This window comes from Wyeomyia smithii, chromosome 2 (genome assembly GCF_029784165.1).
Source record: "Wyeomyia smithii strain HCP4-BCI-WySm-NY-G18 chromosome 2, ASM2978416v1, whole genome shotgun sequence".
NCBI lineage: Eukaryota > Metazoa > Arthropoda > Insecta > Diptera > Culicidae > Wyeomyia > Wyeomyia smithii.
The window spans coordinates 219166624-219185070 of NC_073695.1; positions in this window are offsets into that span (position 1 = coordinate 219166624).

Here is an 18447-nt window from a genome sequence, read left to right on the forward strand (position 1 = left end):
GATAAAATTTATATTTAGTTTATGATGTAGTTTGCGGAACTTTTGTTCTAGTACCTACTTTTGAACTCATATTTTGAGCAACTCAAAACGAAAACAATTCAAAAAATTATGTGTGCTTAGATCTGAACCATAAACTTGACATAGAAAGGAATATCATCTGCCAACAAGTAATTCAATTATTATCAATTTGGCATGAAACTCGAAATCACTTCAATGAAACTGAAGATAATTAAAGTATGGTGAAACTACTTTTGGTGTTCTGAAAATAGTTAAAGATCTTAGAATATCTCTCGAAGTGTAACTTTCTTTCTGATATTTGGGGATCATGCTCAAGTTTAGTACGTGATTTTAGTAGTAAGCAACTGTGAAACATTTGGTTAATTTTTTTGAAATGTGTATATTAGTTTCAGAAGCCTCCCCAGCTGGTCTCGAGGTACGATGCTGGCTCAACAAGCCAGTTGTCGTAGATTCGAGTCTCGGCTCGGAAGAGACTGTTAGTGTCAGTAGGATCGTAGCGCTAGCCCCACAATTGTCCTGTACACTCAACAGTTGGCTGCGAAGTCTGTGTATAGTAAACAGAAGGTCAAGTTCCGAATCGGAATGTAGCACCAAGGCTTTGCTTATATTAGTTTCAGAATCAAAATAAAACTTTTTCCATTGTTTTTGATATTTCTGTTAGAACTTTCTTTGGGTCATTTATTTTGAGAATTATGGAGCGTGTGGCGTTTATTGTTCGTTTTACAATCAAATTTACATTTAACATTGATGATTCATTACCAAAAACTATGAAAGATATTACAAATATAATACTGTCGACAGCCAAAAAGACAATAAACTTTTCATATCTTTTACGTTGACTCATCTTAAACAAGCTAAAGGCAAAGCAACAAACTCGCACACTCGTTTTAATAGCTTTCGCTGTTTGCAACAATTGCACTTGCAAATGCCGCTCCCAGTGATGCGTTTACTCTCCACGTACCCACTAGAGCCCGGAGCAGCCTAAGGATATTTGCAGTTGTTAGTTTGCAGATAAGTTGCACCAACCAGTTGCTAGTGGAAAAATCTTGTAAAAGATTTGCTCAGTAAAAAAGGCTTCTCGTGTTCATTCTATCGTCGTTGAAAAGTGAAGTCTTAACTTATCGCGGAAACAACAAAAGAATCATCCAAGCAGATTTAAAGCTATTTGTAGTAGATATTATACCAGCTCTTGAGTATATGCAAATTAGTACCACAAACGCTCCACACAGTAATCTTTGATGCACACTTTACGCTCGTCCGCAGAAAGAAATGATATTTTAGTTTCCGCTCTGTACTAGGGATGGTCAGGAAGTCTGTTAACTATCTTGTTAAAAAATCACTATGTTATACGACGAAATACACCACTGTTGCCCCTGAATGTTACAAATTGCATCCACTGACAGCATACCTAGTACGGAAAAAGAAGAAAAATACAGTGACGCTTTGCAATAGATATAACTGCATATGATGTGCAAAGAATTGTTTGCCTGCTTCGTCACGTATCATCCTCATGGGTGATATTATTCTATGCCAGCGCGGAGAAAAGTAAAATGCGCGAATGTGAGCATTCAGTTGGGTGCGAAAGGATATCAAACGAAACGTTGCCTCTACACTTGTTCCCCGATTATGCTTTTTCCCACAACTTTTCCTCATATCTTCGTATAGAGAAACCAACGAAAAAATTGGAATACGTCTCATTTCGTAGTGCTTGAAAAGTGTTCTACTTTACTAGATTTATCATGCTACATGGATGCTTTTATCACGTGTCAGAAATTTTGCAAGCATTTCAGAGTATAATCAGTGCAAACTGTTATCACATCATCAAAGAGATTTAATTAAAAAAGCTCCTTCTTTTTCTTAATTCTTATAAAAAGTGTCAGTGTTAAGTGTGCGAATTAGTTTGAGTACTTTCTTTTAAAAATTAGTATTTATTTATAAGCAGCATCGCTATCACCATTAGGCTGCACTTCTTACTTAGGGTAACGAAACATAGCTTCCCATTACCCAATTTGCGTGAACATAGGATATTTTTCTTCCGATGACTCCGGATGTAAGCAAATACATCCGGCCCGTTTTGAATTCTATCTTCGTTATTCTGCTATTGCCAGCATAAAGTTAGCGTACGAAAGCTAGCCGGCAAGCACCGGCGGCAGACCAAACCAAATTAAATTTTGTGTTTATTTATTGCTAAATTTCGCTGCTCACACAAGTGGATTTGCAAATATTTGCGCGAACTTCGATTCATTTATTCTGTTACCGGATCTTTAGGCACGGACCATGTTCCATTTTATCATCTAGCCTTCGATTGTCCGTTCGCATCACAGTATAGATGGGGGCGGTCTAAACAAACCCAAATGAGGCAGGGGAAGTATATTATTGAAACTTTTCAACTAACAACCGGATACTATTTCACCACTCGCAGTCGCAGATCGTTAGAGAATATTTATCAGCTTAAAATTCTTTCTAAATAACTTGGAGCAGATGAAAGTAATTAAAGTGCATCCTGATATTGAAATTAAATTAAATTACGTTAGCGATAATTGTTTTTATTAGCTTGGACTTACATCTTCGTATCCCGCTCGACATTGAATTTTCTGGTTGTAGATGAGCCTCGCGGCTCCCTTGCCAGCCGCGGACACCCGGCTGGGAACCGCTGTGTTAAAGTGTTTGTTGTGGTTTAACGTAAAAAATAGTTGTGTCTTACGAACGCAATATTTGAACACTCCCCATCGAAATGTCACCAATAACCATGTAATAAAAAGATAAAGTGGATTCAACTGAAACAACACGTGTTTAAATATGGTGTCAGAAGATTCGTAGCTTGTTTTTGAAAACTTTCGGCGTCATTTCTCATATCGCGGAAGATAAATATCGAGGAAATAGTAATTTCGACGGAGAATCGGTTTCATTCGTACGAGAACAGTGCGCGTAAGCGGGTAAATTGTATCGTCGTAGAAGTGTCGGTTATTTCTGTTTCGATTTAGGAAATTTCCCATTTATTTAACCAAAATGGATGCAGAACAGATGAATATATATATATATATATATATATATATATATATATATATATATATATATATATATATATATATATATATATATATATATATATATATATATATATATATATATATATATATATATATATATATATATATATATGCAAAGCCAGAAAGCAGTGTTCGATCAAATGCTCCAGCAGATACAGCGGATGAACGCCGCCCCAAATTCTGCTATACAGGCGCCGGCTTACGTTCCCCTTCCGCTGCCGCTATCAGTGGAAGGCGACATGGAACAAAATTTTGATTTTTGACGTTGGACTAACGTCTATATCGAAGTTAGGCACCTGAATTTGAAAATCTAGTAATTCAACCGGGGAAAACCAGGAAAAAGTGGTCAGGTTTTGAGCGCTTACATATCAGTCATTTCTTTTCAGAATTTCGAGGTTTTGGCATCAACCGATCAGAAATTTTTTTACGGTTGAATTTATGTAACAAAAATAACCTATTGTTCGAGATACACTATTGAAAAATTGATAAATCACATCGATTGTTTAAATCATACCGAGCAACCAATCACCACCTCTCTTCACAAACACAGTCGACACTAACGGATACAACCGATCTGACTTTGTAAACAGTCTCACAGCTTTCAACCAATAACGAGCTCGCTTTCGGTAGCTGCAACAGGTGTTTCAACACCGTTTTAAAATGCTTCTTTTATCATTACCACTGAACAGATTCTAAACACCAATGGCTTGATTGATAGGGGAAATATTGCGCAAGATTGTCATATAATAATTTAAATATGTTTTCGATACTAAACTAGTTAAAAGTTGTGTTAAAAGTCGTGCACATTCAACCAATCACAAGCTCGCTTATTGTTTGCTCGCGGATGGATTTTTGCTTTGGGCTATATAATAGCCTGTGTCGTCTCATAGCAGTCATCAGTTAACAAGTGAAAGGCCACCAGGCCGGTCTTGTATAATCAGCAGCGGTGGCTGATTCCAGCGGCCAAACTGAGCTGCAGCAGAACCAGAGCGGTGGTATCAGGCAGCAGCGGCGGAGGTAGTGGGAAGCTGCATTTCTTCATTCAGTTCGGTGCTCCTTCGATCTGAGTTGGACCCCACCAGCGGTAATCCAATTCAGATATCGTTGGGTGAAAACGTTGGGTGTGTGTGCAGTGTGCACATATAGCGTATGTGCATCTGTATTGCTATGACATTTGCGATGATAGGGATGGTGCTGTTGCGTGTGTATGGCTAGCTATAGCGTGTGTAAGACACTAGCATGTGTAGCATATTATGGCTATTGCGTGTATATCTTCAGCGTGTGTACGGATAGTTATAGCTTGTGTGTGGATAGCTGCTGCGTGTGTAATGATTAGTTATAGCGTATGTATGGATAGTAATAGCACATGGTTGGATAGCTTATGCGTGTGTATAGATAGTTGTATCGGATGTATGGAAAGGAATAGCGTGTGTATGGATAGCTATAGCTACAGCGTGTGTATGAATAGTTTTAACGCGTGTTTAGATAGTTATAGCATGTGTGTGAATAACTATAGCGGGTGTTTATCGAAGATTATTATTGTCATTTAAAATATTAAAACGTCTTAACGAACACAGTTGTGAATTTGATTTTACAGCAGCGATTTTAACTTCTTCAGCCAGTCTTTATTCATCGAGGAAAAATTACTACCTATGAATGATCAACACTTATTTACTAGAAATTTGATTTAGATCAAAACGGGTTCTTTTGAGAATCATAAGTTGTTGGTAAAAAGAGTTGCAAGTTTTCTCAATGAGCATTCATTAAATTTTCGTTTTTGTGTCTCGGTGCGCGGTTTTGATTTTGTTTCTCGCTCACAGAGAAAGAAACAAACTTGTCGCTATCGTGAAAAATAACAAAACAATTAGAAATGCTCTAAATCACAACTGAAGAAGTTAAGATATTTTCCTGTCACTCGCCCAAACCTTGATAACAACTACCGAAAAACGTGTGATTGAGCTCTTGCTATATTGAGTTATTGAACCAAACTTTTTTTTTTTTTTTCAAATACATGAAGTTATATGCTGGGCTGGAACTAACCTAGCATGAGCTTTATCGATTAAATGTCAAACAATTTTCAAATTTAAAATTTTCGGTTGAATCGTTCTGGGCTCCAATTTCAGATAGTTTCGTAAAGTTTGCTTGTTGCTTAGATAGGAAAATTTTACCAATTCGCTCAATTAAATGATTGTCTTGGTAGTGCAGCAAACAAAAGGTTGACTCGAATATGTATGAAATGACAGCGATTAAATAAAAAATATCCATTCTTTTAGTATATATTATTATTTATAACGTTTTAACGTCTCAGCATCCAGAAATGCACTGTTAGATAAAATTGCAGCAAATACTAGAGTTGCAATTCTCTCTATTATTTGTTTTAATGGAATATAAGAATAACGTAGTCCAACGTCATGCGGTCGTGTCTTGAATACCACCCTCCTACTTTTTTATTTCTAACTAGTGTTCGACATCGGACCGGGTAGGGTCCGGTAAAAGTCTGTGCCGGAACCTTCAAAGTCCGATTTTTTCCCGGACCTTACCGGAACGAAGCCATCCGGATTGCGGAACGGATCGGGTAATGCTTTCTGGACCCCGGACATTTTCGATGAAAAAAAATTTATTCAATTTAGGTCATAGAACGCAACAAGTTTTTCATCCTTTTTGATTTTCTTCGCTGCTTTTATTAAAAGTCAACCCATATGGCCTTGCTCGCCTTTTTAACTTGTAATATATGCTTTAATTGATCACATGGTTCTTATAAAATTAGAAAGACATTGATTGTTACATTTTTTTTGCTATATCAATTTTGCTCCTGCTATCACTTCGAAACTAGTGAACAACTGATAGACTCGCACAACTTGTTCTGAGTTTGTGCTTAATTCAGGGTGGTCAGCGAACCGGGAAAACCTCGAAAACCGGGAAAAAGCCGGAAATTCGAAAATGAACCGGGAAAACCGGGAAACCGGGAAATTTGTCATGTCCATTTTTAACATTATTTTTCATTTACACTTGCTTGAGATCTGTTGTATTAGTTCAATGCACTATACATTTTCTGCCATCTCACAAACACTGGAAGGCTCGAGGAACCATTTAGTTGATCTCGGGTAAGGTGCTGGAGTAACAAGCCAGTCGTCATACGTTAGAATCTCGGCTAAAAGAAACGACCGTTAGAGTCAATAGAATGCGCTAGACCCGCAATTGTTCTGTGTTTTTTTTTCTCTAATTTGTCTCCCTTCTCATTCGCACTGATTAGGGCTTCAACAGTAAGTGGCGATCAAACATCAAAACAACCACCACTTTACAGGATCAACGTCTAATGTCATTTGTGGCTGAGTTTGTTTTAAAGTTATGTACCGAATTCTTCACAATTGATGTTAAAATATTCTTAAAAAAGAAACAAGATTTGAATCTTACGCTACAAATCGCCAAAAAAACCTTCAAAGCCCAGGGAAGGTAAAAACTTCAAATTACTAAAAAATATTTTGAAGGCCAGAGAAGTCAAGAATGATTCCAATAAAATTTTATATGTTAACTTGAAATAGGCAAAAACTAAACTATAAAAAAATATCTTAAACCTGAAACAAGTAATGCCTCCACCAACCACGCTGAATCTGGGTTCGAATCATAACGCCATAGGTGTCGATGGTTATGTGGTGACGTTATTCACTCACCATCAACCAAAACTGATCTAGACTGGGTTCTTCTATCGCATGGGAAAGTTAAGCCGTTGGCACCGGTCCGTTAATCAACGGATCGTTAGTTAAGATTCTAGTTGGAGTCGCCTCCCGGTTGTCGGTGATTGACATAATAGTGGCAGAATAGACCATCAGAAAATAAACAAAAATAAAAAAAAAAACGTAACCCAACCCATTCCTGGTGGATGATGCCATATGGCATTACCTGACATTCAAACTTTGATTTGAGTTCAACAATTATACTTGAAAATTTACACGACGAAACTATATGCAGAGCCTGTCTTTGTTTTTTTCTCGAAATGCTTGCATACTCCTCTACAATCAGAAAGACATATTTTTCAAATAAAAAAGGCAAAACTATAAGGGCCATTGCGGAAATTATTCGCTTAAAATAAACCTGGAACAATACCACGTAAGGATAACAATGATATCAAATTAGTCCTTTCTATATTGTCGAGTCAATCACTGAGCCTCAAGAGATCCTTAAGAAAACGGAAAAAATATTTTGAACGACAAAAATACACACAGTTGTTTATAATTCAGCTCACAATTGCCATGAAACGTTTACAGAGACTAGAAAAAGATAAAAGATATACTCAATTGTTTCTAAAGTTCTTCGATAAAAGTCAGTAATCAGATTTCAATTTAATGTCAGAAATTCGCCAAAAATATGAAAAGAATTCAATGATATTATAAAAGTAATAAGGCGTCGTACACAAATTACGTAACGCCAAAAACCTAGATTTTAGACCACCTCCCCCCCCCCTAAGTAACGATGAGTAACGTCCGAAATTACTCCCCCCCCCCTAAAATACGTAACGCTGGACAACCTACCCCCCCTCCAAATGTGCAATTTTGAGCAAACATCAGAGTTACGTAACAGTCTCAACTACCCCCCCTCCCCCCTATGTAACAATAAGTAACGCAGACTCAACCCCCCTCCCCCCTTCATGCGTTACGTAATTTGTGTACAACGCCTAAATTCAATTTTTTAAATAGAATTTTGTTGAAAATTCTGAAATCTAGAACGCGGAATCAGAAAACACAAACCAATCTTCTTATTTAGCTTTAGCCAATCTTCTTATTTAGCTCTTATTTAGCAAAAATTGTTTCTAAGTAGCAATAAAATTGTACAGAAGCTTGAAAGAAACTAATAATATCACTTTAAAATCAATTTCAAAACTGAATCTAGAAAAGTGTGTTAACACTAGAAAATGGGTAAAAATTAGGTTGAAAATGCAAAAATTTATTCTTTATATTTATATTTATTCTTAAACAAATTTAAAATTGCCAGAAACGGCTATCATTGCAGATTCAGGCAAGGCGAAAAACTATGTCGATTCGGGGTCAAAAAAATATGTTCTAATTATTTTAAAAACTCTGAAAAATAACTTGAATGTTTCCTATCATCAACTTAAAATGACTATGACCAAGTTATCAGGAAACAAGAAAAAAAATAAAAAAAATTTAAAATCAATTCAATAAAAAAATTCAAAGTCAATTCTATATAAATTTAGGTTTTAAAAGAGAAATGAACTCAGAATTAGGAATTCAGCTAAAAAAATTACTAAATTTTAGTCTGACGAGAAATCAGAAAAAGAAACCCTAGAAAAGATACCAAATAGAATTCAAAAAAATCCACAATCATATTAGAAATTCAATTTAGAATTAGTGGAAAATGAATTTTTATATTTTATTTTCAAATAAGCACTTTGAATAAGGCCAAAATTCGTAACAAAGCTTAAAAACAATTTATGAAATTTCTCAAGGCTTGAAATGATAGAAAATGATTTCAAAGATTTGTCGTTTCCGAAGCTCAACAGCAGCCAAAACAACTTTGAATTAAATTCCAAATTTGTAAATATATATATATATATATATATATATATATATATATATATATATATATATATATATATATATATATATATATATATATATATATATATATATATATATATATATATATATATATATATATATATATAAAAGGTTTGAGAAAGCAGAAACCAGTTCTACAAAATGCAGAAAATCTCAACCAGAGAGTGCAGAAAGTTACAAATATTGCTTTAGTTAAACAGTTTGATCAAACCAGTAATTAATCTACGTAAGTCTAAAATGACAGAAAATTGTTCCAAAGAACGGTTCAAAATAAATCAAATATTTATGTCAAAATATTCTGGAACATAAAGCACAAATTGATTCTAAATTATATCCTGATTTTAGCTTAGTGAAATGATGAAAATCTCAGGCATGAAAAGTCGAAAAATCAACAGCAAATACATGTTGGCCGAAGAAATTAATTAATGATATTAAAAACAAGATTCTTTCACAAAATTATGTTGTCAATAAATAAACGTGGTTGAACTTATATATTTATACGTTTTAAAACCGAGAAAAACATCAATTTCTAACCGGAAAAAAAACCGGGAATTTGAAATTGGAAATCTCCTGGCCACCCTGTTAGTTGAATGGACTAAATTGGTGGAAAGTGAGTTACAATATACCAGCCTTTTTTGTTCTACACTCCAATTTTTTCAATAAGAAAAAAAAAATAATAAAAAATAGAAAAACAAATTGCAAAACTTAGTTTGTATTGTATTGATTTAGTCAAACATTTTCAACATGCATAATAGTGTTTATAATAATTTTTTCACTAATATAACGCTCTCGAAAAAACTGGCAACTTTTGTTCCCGGACGTTAGTTTGCTTATGTCTGTAATCGGTCAAGCTGCAATAAAAAAATACAGCAATTTTCAACTCACGGCAGAACAAAAAGTGGATTTGCCAGTAGCAATCGCTGCAATTAAAGAACAGGTTGTGATTGAAAGAAATCTCAACATAGATAGGCTAGATTTTTTCGAGTCACAGCAACATTCAGCGGAATCTATTGGCCCTGACGACTCTGTTGATATTGGTTTGGTTTTTACTTGCGAAAGTGAAGGAGGGAAATATTTTTGCTTTTGTTTTCACACATAAATTGACAATTGCATATGAGAATTCGCGTAGGTGCGAACAGCCTTAAAAATCTCTTTTACTTGTGTCAGGGCCAATTGAAGATTTCATGCTACGGTTGAAGCATTTGGCACGTTTAGCTAAACTCGACCGACTGTCATCAGAGCTTGTGACGTTCAAAATCGTTACAGCGAATAGGTGGCCGCATCTCCGTCAGAAAATGTTGACAAAAAAGAACATCACAGAGGTGGAAGCTATTACTCTCTGTCGTGATCAGGAGATAGGGGAAGCTTGTGCAGCACACTCTCAAGCAGAAATCCACAGACTCAAATCATCATTGAAACTTCCGCGTTGCAAGTTTTGCGGCGACAGGCATCAGTTCGCCAAAGGAGTTTGCCCAGCTCTAGGGAAGCGGTGCAAGAAATGTGGAGGTAAAAATCATTTTGAGCGTGTTTGCAAATCGGAAAGGTCAAAAGATAAGAAAAAGAAGAAGAAGTCAGTGAAAGTGCTAAAAAATGAAAACAGTGATTGTGAAAAATCTTATTCATCGTCAGCTGACGAAAGTGAAAATGAGAACGATAGCAGCGAAGAAGAAGTAGAAATAAGAAAAATTTATGACAATTCTGAATCAGGAGGGAGAGTGTTAGCTGCATTGGAGTTGATGATTGAAGGAAAATGGAAAATAGTGAAATGTGAAATAGACACAGGGGCCAACACAAGTATTATCGGTTATGAGTACATGCAGCAAATGGGCGGTGCTAAAAGGCAGGAGATTACTCCTTCAAAGTATCGTTTGCAGAGTTTTGGGGGTAATCCAATTCAAGTTTTGGGCGAAACGCGTTTTAGCTGTCGACGCAATGGCAAACGATACAAGTGCTGTCAGCAAACGCCAGTAAGATACTCGGATTTGTCAAATTTTGTAATTCGGTAACTTTTGCAACTTGTGGACTACAGCATCCTAATCTGCTTAACGTGTATAGATTAAGTGCTATGGAAATTATCGAAAACCATAAGTCCATTTTTGAGGGTTACGGACGTTTCCCTGGTGTGGTCTCGCTGAAGTCGATACCTCTGTATCAACATGTGTTCAACCACCCAGACGAGTGCCGATTGCTTTACGGGCAGCTTTGAAGATCGAATTGGAAAACCTTGAAAGGGATGGCATAATAATAAAAGAGCCGAAGCACACCGAGAGGGTGAGCAATATCGTTATCGTCCAGCGTAATCATGACAAATCTGCTCCGTTAAGAATATGTCTTGATCCAATCCAGCTGAACCAGGCACTTAAGCGTCCGAATCTGCAGTTTGCAACAATAGACGAAATACTTCCTGCACTAGGAAAAGCCAAAGTGTTCACAACGGTAGATACCAGTAAGGGGTTTTGGCACGTTGTCCTGAGTGAAAAAAGCAGTCGCCTAACTACTTTCTGGACGCCCTTTGGAAGATTTCGTTGGGCGAGACTTCCCTTCGGTATAAGCCCAGCGCCAGATTTTCCAAATGAAATTACATGAAATTCTACAGGGTTTGGTAGGTATTGAGTGTATTGCAGACGATATTTTAGTGTTTGGCTGCGGGGATACATTGGAAGAAGCGCTCATACAACACAATCAACGACTAGAGAAGCTTTTTATGCGGCTTGAACAGAATGAGGTAAAACTAAATCGGAAAAAAATGAACGTATGTCAAACCATGGTTAAGTTTTATGGCCATGTATTGACAGACCAAGGACTGAAACCGGATGAGTCAAAAATAGAACCAATAAAAAAATTTCCAGTGCCATCGAACAGAAAAAAACTACATCGCTTCATAGGTATGGTTACTTATTTAGGCCTTTTCCTTCCAAATCTAAGTGAAAATTTCACTGTGCTTCGACGGCTAATTTCTGATAAGGAACAATGAGTGTGGTCATCAGAACACGAAGAGTTCAGTCGTGTTAAAGCCTTGGTGTCCGATGTGAAAACGTTGCAGTATTATGATCCCAATATGCCTTTAATAGTTGAATGCGATGCCAGCTGTTTCGTGTTGGGCGTAGCGGTATTCCAACGCAAAGGTGTAATCAATTATGCATCGAGAACGTTAAGGGCATCTTCAGCGGTGGTCTATTTATGAAACAACTTTATACTAGACTTACACCAGCGAAACCTAAAAAGAACCAGCTAATATAGACCATCTTTTCGTTCTCCGCACCGGTGTTGTATATCTTGTTGTTTTAAACCGCTGACATCTGTCACACTGTCAACAATTCAACACCACATGCTATCAGTTAATGAGACTTGTTATAATAAAAAACACTCAATATTTAACAAACGGAAATTCGATAATTTCTACGCACATTAAACGATTACTTTGGCAAGACACTTCATATCCACAAGACTTTATGGATTTGACGGTTTGACCCGAGCGTCAATGACATTTCTCATGATGGATTGGTATGATCTAAAATTTCTGCTACAAGTAGGGTTTCGGAGGATAGCGTAAAATATTTGATCGCGTAGGTCACATACTGCCAGTTATGCTTCAAGCTTAAAAGGAGCAATCATTGTCATTTGTCCTGCGGCTCATCTAACCCGCAAAGTTGAAAAATACGAAAAACGAAACATAACGCCCCCCAGCGATCATTTAGTTTTGTTCGAGTTTCTCGAACCGAAATGCGCAATGTCACCCCAGCATTTTGAACATTTTCAGTTCAGTGTCTTCTAGGAACATTTTTCTGGCCTCTTGAGTTCTCCTCTAGTCCCAATAAAATTAAGGCGACGGTTCAGAATTCCCCCTTTTGCTGGTCGGTTTCCTTGATGCCAAAAACGACAAACCTGTTCATATTCTGCTTCAGAAAAGCCACAAAAATGAATTGTGAGTTGTCATAAAATAAAAAATCTTTGTCTTGTTTATTCCCCAACACTCGCAAAACGCTTATATGGAAATAGCCAAAAATAAGGTATTCAATTGAAATATGACATTTTACCCACCTATTGGCAGCGTACAAAGGGTTTTAGAACGATCTATTTCTTGTTCCAAAAAGTGACAAAATTTTTTCAATTTAGATCTGGTATAAAACAAAATATACACCACCGGTGCAGCAGTGAATTTGAGTTTGTTCCAAAAAAATAGAACAAAACAACGATTTGCACCACCGCTGAAGATGCCCTAACGGCTACCGAAAGAAATTACGCACAAATAGAGAAAGAACTACTTGCGATTGTCTTTGCGTGCGTCAAATTCGACCAGTTGATTGTCGGCAACTCATCAGTTACGGTGAAGACGGACCACAAGCCATTGGTGAACATTTTTCGAAAACCTTTATTATCGGATCCTCGAAGATTACAGCATATGTTGTTAAATCTCCAAAGGTTCAACTTGCAAATTCAGTTTATCACGGGTAAGGAAAATGTCGTGGCAGATGCCATTTCACGCGCTCCTTTGCCTGATTGTCCAGAAGCGGATCTGTTCAGAAAGGCTACAGTCTGTAAGGTGTTTCGCCAGGTCGAATAAATTCAACTTACATCATTTCTGAAAGTCTTGGAGGATATCATTCAAGAAATAATTGACAAAACATCAGAGGATTTTACGTTACGAACAGTCATGTGTTATGTACAATCCAGCTGGCCTAAATCCGTTTCGCAAGTTCCTGAAGGTGTTAAAATTTTCTTCAAATACCGGAATGAGCTGTCACTGCAGGATGATATGCTGTTTCGTAACGATCGTATCGTTATCCCATACCTTTTGCGTAAGGAAATAATCAAGAGAGCTCATGTGAGCCACAATGCACAATGGTCCAGAAACCGAATTTAGGGGTAAATTTGGGTCTAGAGCTCTATAGCAACATTTTAGAGAAAAACTTTTTTCTACAAAGTTGTTACATATGATAAAGCGCTCATTGAAAAATTATCAAAAATTAGGGTGACCAACATTTTCGATGCAATCAAGTATCTAACTTTTATATCTTTGTAGAAAGAAGAAAAATTTGTTTTACAATGTTATAGCTCCATTAATTTTAAGTAACTTTGTTAAACAAAGTTTTTCTCTATCTTTGAAAACAACCGATTTATATTGAAAAAACATATTTTACGCTCTAACTTTTTTATTTCAAATTTCATCTCAAAACTGTCTTTGAACGACTTTTAGAGCTTTTTAAGAGAAACAATTTTCAATGCTGACATCGTAAATATCTCAATTTTACTCAAAGTTATTAATATTTTTCATCAAAAAATATGCGTTTTTCATTTGTATGTAATTCATTTTGGGGCAAACATAAAAAATATCTCTTGGTCTCATTTTGAAGGGCATACTTGATTCTATAAATGGAGGAGCTTTTAGAGATATGTTATTTTTTAAATTTGAGTAAATTCAATTTAAAAACGATGAAAATTACAATAATTTTATACATTATGCATATAAAAGCACACAGATTTATTTTTTGGTATTTTTTCTTATAACTAGACGTAATTACCTTTAATTTGACCAAAAAGATCGAAAATCGATCAACTGGTTCAAAAGTTATAAATTTTTTTAAAATTAAATACATCGAACACAGTCGTTTTTATGGTCACCCTATTTCGAAGTTGGTCACGCAAAGTGCTTCAATTGTGCTCAAAATCGCAGGGATGCATCTATATTGAAAATAATCAAACCCGTATTGTTTCGTTGGGTTGTTAAGGGGACCAGCTCCGAAATAGGGTGACCATAAAAACGGCTATAATCGATGTATTTTATTTAAAAAAAGTTCATAACTTTTGAACCAGTTGATCGATTTTCAATCTTTTTGGTCAAATTGAAGGTAATTATGTCTAGTTATAAGAAAAAATACCAAAAAATAAATCTGGGTGCTTTTATATGCATAATGTATAAAATTATTGTAATTTTCGTCGTTTTTAAATTGAATTTACTCAAATTTAAAAAATAACATATCTCTAAAAGCTCCTCCATTTATAGAATCAAGTATGCCCTTCAAAATGAGACCAAGAGATATTTTTTATGTTTGCCCCAAAATGAATTACATACAAATGAAAAACGCATATTTTTTGATGAAAAATATTAATAACTTTGAGTAAAATTGAGGTATTTACGATGTCAGCATTGCAAAAGTCGTTCAAAGACAGTTTTGAGATGAAATTTGAAATAAAAAAGTTAGAGCGTAAAATATGTTTTTTCAATATAATTCGGTTGTTTTCAAAGATAGAGAAAAACTTTGTTTAACAAAGTTACTTAAAATTAATGGAGCTATTACATTGTAGAACAAATTTTTCTTCTATCTACAAAGATAAAAAAATTAGATACTTGATTGCATCGAAAATGTTGGTCACCCTAATTTTTGATAATTTTTAAAATGTTGCAATAGAGCTCTAGACCCAAATTTCCCCCTAAATTCGGTTTCTGGACCATTGTGCAATGGCGTTGAAGCAACGTTGAAACTTGCCCGAGCTAACGTTTTTTGGCCAGGTATGAGTGCACAGATACGTGAAACGGTGAAAGAATGTGCGATTTGTGCCAAATATGCTCGCCTCAAGCTCCTGCACCAATGCAGACGCATTCAATTCCTGTCTACCCTTTCCAAATCGTTTCTATGGATGTGTTTTTGCCGAATACCGTGGTAAAAACCGAAAGTTCATTATAACAGTGGACCATTATTCAGACTTTTTCGAGGTGGATTTGCTAAAGGACCTTACTCCGAAATCGAGTATCTCAATCTGCAAAACGAATTTCTCTGGACATGGTCGACCACAAGTTGTTGTAACAGACAATGGCACAAATTTTACAAGTCGAGAGTGGAAGCAGTTTGCAAATGATTGGGATTTCCGCCATTCAACATCCGCTCCAAACCATCAGCAGGCTAACGGAAAGGCCAAGGCTGCTGTAAAAATCGCTAAAAATCTCTTTAAAAAGTGTGCGGAGCCCGGTACTGACTTCTGGTACGCGCTACTGCATTGGCGCAATATACCGAACAGGATAGGCTCTAGTCCAGTGCAACGTTTATTTTCCCGTAGTACAAGGAGTGGCCTGCCTACTTCCGCCGAAAATCTGAAGCCTTGTGTGGTAGAAGACGTTTCTCAATCTATTGAAAACAATAGATAGAAATCCAAACTACAATACGATAAGAAAACTGAATGTTTGCCAGACTTGGAAGTTGGAGCACCCGTTTATGTACAGCTTAATCCGCAAACCTGCAAACAATGGACACCTGCAGTAGTGGCACTTCGTCAAAGTGGTAGATCGTACGTGGTTGATGTTAATGGTGCAAGTTATCGACGTAATCGCAGTCATTTGAAGCTACGTAATGAACCCAGTACGCCATCAGGTTTGGGTCTTCCTACTTCGTCGGTTTTAGATGCCACGGAAAACAAACACCAAACGCAGCTCGCGAAGTTGTCAGTGACAAATCATTTCCACCTCCCGTTAGAACAGAGGTACATTCTAACCAAGAAACGCCAAAGCTTTATACTCCAGATACCCAAGAATATTCGGCGATGACGCAGTCAAGCACAAGTTGTACACCGATACCTAAACAAGTTCCTCAATCGTCGAATACTACTGATATTTCCAAAATGGATACGCCACATCGTTCAAGAAGAGAAATAAAATTTCCAACTAAGTTCAAAGATTATCTACTTGATATTGAATGAATTTTGTTAAATTTAGGAAAAGAGGAGATGTTGTGGTTTAACGTAATAAATAGTTGAGTCTTACGAACGCAATATTTGAATACTCCCCATTGAAATGTCACCAATAACCATGTAATAAAAAGACAATAATAAAGTGGATTCAACTGAAACAACACGTGTTTAAACAGTGTTCTCACGCGTTGAAAATATCTCGAGGTCCGCAGTGGGAGTTTGTAAAATATGTTTACGTAAAATAATAAATTTCATCATTTAATTTCGTAAAATAATAAATTTCAGTAACTGTTGAGAATAATATTTCACTGCAGTCACTATGAAATGTAAATAATAGCAATTTGCCATTCATCAGGCGCTTTACTTACATCAGTTAGTATGTAGATTGAGAATGTATCTTGATAGCCAGCATTTATGCAATATGACATGTAAAGCTAAGAAAGAGAAACACAAAATAACTGTAACAATCGCTAGACCAACACGGTCACTTGTAATGACCTGACGAGATGTGTTCGAATAAAGATTACCTTTTAATCTGGAATTCAAACCGAGTAGTTTGATTTGACTTTACATTCCAACAAATGGTTATGGGCCCAGCAGACGCATCCCCAGTGGTAAACTGGTAGGTGCAATTCAGTGGTTAACTGATAGCTGCAACAGTCCTCGGATTGGACTTGGAAAACCAGTAGTCAACTGGTAGGAATAGCATAATCCTAGGATTGGACTCGACAAACCAGTGGTAAAACTGGCAGGAATAGTGGACTTAGGATCGGATTCGGACCAGATTCGGCAAACCACCAATAGGACACCGCTTGACTGGACCAGGACAGGATTACATACCAGGAACGCTAAACAATGGCTCGACATAGGGACAGCCGCTACGAAAGGGGACAACGGTACAGAAGTGAACCTTGGTCCATGGTAGTGGCGCGTCCATAACCGGTTGGAAAAGCAACAACATCACAAGTGGTAAACTGGTAGATGTAAATCAGTGGTTAACTGGTAGCTGCAGCTGTTCTTGGATTGGACTTGGAAAACCAGTGGTCATCTAGTAGTAATAGCTATAGCAGTAGTTGTAGCAGCTGATATTGGACTGGACGCCTTAGACCAGTAGTTAACTGGTAGTAGCAAGTCTTGCTAGAGTCGTGATCAGTGGTATACTGATAGTCAGCGAGGACATCGCCTGACGCTTACCAGGACAAAACGACAACTTGACGTAGGAACGGTGGCTACGGAAGGGGAACTTTCGAGCGCACCTTTTCCTATGCTACTATCGTTGTGTCAAGAGAGCGTTATTTTATTTGTACTGACGGATTGGAACCTGCACCACCGGAATAAAGCGGGTGCAGAAGCTGGGGAAGACAAGGCGAAGGAGAAGACTCCGTCGAACGTCACCCTCGTATCGAAGAAGAAGACCAGACGTTGTTTCGGCTGTAACGTTACGCTATGATGATGAACCGGAGGCGATGAAGCGGAACAAACGGATTTGTTTCGTGGTCGACTCTGGAACGAACGACCACATGGTCAACGACCAGCGCTGCTGGATGTCATTGAGGAACTTCCGGGACCATTGATCATTTCCACAGCCAAAAGCGGCGAGAATCTTCGGACCACGAAGATGGGAAAGTTGCGGCTTAAGACAATGGTCGGGAAAAACCTAATAAAGGAATTGGAATTGTTCAATGTTCTATTAATTCCAAATCTTGAATAAACTGTGCTCTCGGTCAGAAAGGCAAGTCTTCATGGGAAAAGGGTCACTTTTTCTGAAAAAGAGGTTATCTTTGAATATCAAAAGAAAGCAATCAGTAGAGGTATTTTCACATATGGTGTATTCTACCTTGATTGCATTTGGGATGGACAATCCGAAGAATATGCAAACGGATCGGCATATTCCGGAAAACAGATGAGTCTCGAGACATGGTATAAAAGACTGGGACATCTACATGGAGCAGCAAACGTACGACGGTTATCGCTGTCGATGACTATACGCATTTTGTCATAGTTGACCTAATGAAGCATAAGTCTGAAGTCTTTGAGAGATTCAAAGAGTATAGGAAGCCATGGCGTCAGCATATTTTGAAACCCGTATTTCAATGCTGAGATGCGATAACGGCGGAGAA